Source organism: Galeopterus variegatus, unplaced genomic scaffold (assembly GCF_000696425.1).
Source record: "Galeopterus variegatus unplaced genomic scaffold, G_variegatus-3.0.2 Scaffold1951, whole genome shotgun sequence".
NCBI classification, from domain to species: Eukaryota; Metazoa; Chordata; class Mammalia; order Dermoptera; family Cynocephalidae; genus Galeopterus; species Galeopterus variegatus.
The window spans coordinates 234,517-236,887 of record NW_007728062.1 but is presented as its reverse complement, the minus strand read 5'-3'; the positions used below and the strand labels follow the sequence as shown (position 1 = coordinate 236,887).

The 2,371-nt window shown below is 39.2% G+C and overlaps 1 protein-coding gene across 1 annotated transcript in view; it reads right to left on the bottom strand.

Moving 5' to 3' along the window:
- CCNY (cyclin Y) overlaps positions 1–2,371 on the bottom strand; it is a 225,974-nt gene that overhangs the window by 41,221 nt on the left and 182,382 nt on the right. The window lies entirely within an intron of this gene.

The following is a 2,371-nucleotide window of genomic DNA, read 5'->3' as shown; positions in this document are numbered from 1 at the left end:
CTGATGGAACTCCTTAAACCACCACCACATCGTGGTTGACAGGAAAGAAGTCTGAGGGTAAGAACCAACATTCCATGCACCCTTGAGGTCAGTGTGAAATGTTCACAACATGCAACTTGACTACTTTATTAATTAAGAGTTTCATAATTTTATATTGAAAAACAAAAGGTAACAAGTAGAAAGGCTGAACAAAATAAACCTATAAAAGAATGGCTGGTAAATGCACAGAACCACTTAAAGTGGTGGCTTTCACTGTAAACCAGTGCCTTGGGTTGCTATGATCTGCAGCGACCATCTGCACCTCACCAGTGACAGCTCTACTTTCGTCTGTTTTATGTAATTTGAGTTTTGCCTAAAAATTTTTCTTTAAAAAGCCATATTGGGAAACATTGCTTTTGGATAATAGCATACAATTTCCATAGTTTGTGCTTTCAACGCCAGTTAGGCTTGAGAACATCAGAAGTCTACAGACCTGCCCCTAACACACACCTTTCATGGCAAACACTACGATTGCTGCTTTATAAATACACTGTGCATAGAAATAAAAGAGAAAGAAAGAGCTTAACAAAACAGCTCAATTTTCATTCCTATATTGGCACAATGGTTACTGCTTCTAAAGCTTGGGGCATTCACACCCGTGCTCACTTGCACTTGCCTGCTCACCTGAACACAAGCAACAAAGATAAACCCGAGTGAAAGAAAGGTTCAACCCGACAGCAGAGTCTGAAAGCATAAAGACAAGTCCTCCGGGTGCACCAGGTTACACTTCCTTTGATAATAACCCTGGCCAGGCAGAATCAGCTGATTCCTTCAACTTACTTATAGCCTCTGAAAGACATTCCAGGTGCTGTGAAGTGTCCAGCATCCCATTTCCTCAAGCAACTGATCCCTGTTCAATTTTCCTGATGAATGAGAGCCCCTGAAAAGCCACCTAGCACTCTAGAGAAACATTCACCAAAAGTAATTCTAAAAACGAAAACGTAGGTTAAGAATATAAAAGAGGATTAAGAATGGGAGCTAAAATGACTTGGGAAAAAACTGAATCCTCTGAAAAGTGGAGTGTTTCGTTCACCTTCATTAAAAGCTTTGTATCCCAGCTGAATAGCACCATCTCCATCAAGCTGATGGATCAATCACCAGCTCTCCAAAGGTTTGTTTGCCCAGTATGATTTATCATAAAGTCTGCAGACAGCCATGCCTCCTCCTCCCTAGAGAACTAGATTATGCTTGTTTACAAATGCTCACTTTTTCACTTGGACTCTACCCACTTCCACTCACTTATGGCACAATTCATCACCATGAATCTAGGAGAACACTATGATTAAAGGTCTGAGTGGTAGATTGTTTGGGTTCAATTTCGAATTCCCCAATTTACTAGGTGCATAATCTTAGGCAAATTACTGAATCTCTCTGTGTCTAAGTTTATTTGTAAAATGGAGATAATAAGAACAGTTATCACCACATGGAGTTGTTATTAAAACTAAATGAGATAATGCATGTAAAGAACTGACCAGAGTAGTCAGGGTAAGTGCTGAATAATGTTGGCTCATTATCATCAGCTACATATGGCAAAGCTAACTTCGCAATCCACGATGGTTTAAGAACTGAGAAATCTCTAAAAGATGCTAATGCATAATTGGTTTGACAGCACATCTGAGCTTCACTAGTAGTATTACATTGTTACTTAAGGTTTAAATGTTTAAAAAGTCTGAATTAGTACCACAGATATAAACAAGACAAAAATTTACATTTTTATTCTGGTTCAAGATTCAGAGTTCCAAAGGTACACTTTGTAAGTCCTTAAATTTAAAATTCTCAAACACCATAGAGAACCATGAATCACAATTTTGGAAGTAGGTCATCACAGAGAACGCCTTTCCAGGTGTTTGCTTCCAGATATTTGTGTTTTCCCAGAGAGCTGTACACTAGAAGCTCTGAACCACTTCACTGACTTCCCCTCACTCTCTCCTCTCTTTGTAAAGGTGGTGAAGGTGGTATTGCTCCCACAGGCTGGGATCCATGCTTGACATGAGCTCGGCTCCTTCCCAAACTACTTCACACCAGTTGTGCTCATTATACTCATATAACATATATGACTGCAATGACAGTGGCTTTGTTCTTACGAAAACTAAGAAGAATGCTTTAGAAAGACCCAATAAAAGGAAATCACTACAAATAAATCTGCTGCAGATTAGCTGTGGTCCAACCCGAAAGATTCTACACTGATTGTTCTGCAAACGTCTTTAAATTCTCTCCCTAATGGGAGGAGGAAAGAAAATACCAATTTGGGAAGGATGAATTATAGGTGTAGATTATGAAAGAAAGACATTTTGGTACTCCAATCGACATCCATACTTGAAGCAAAAGTCTT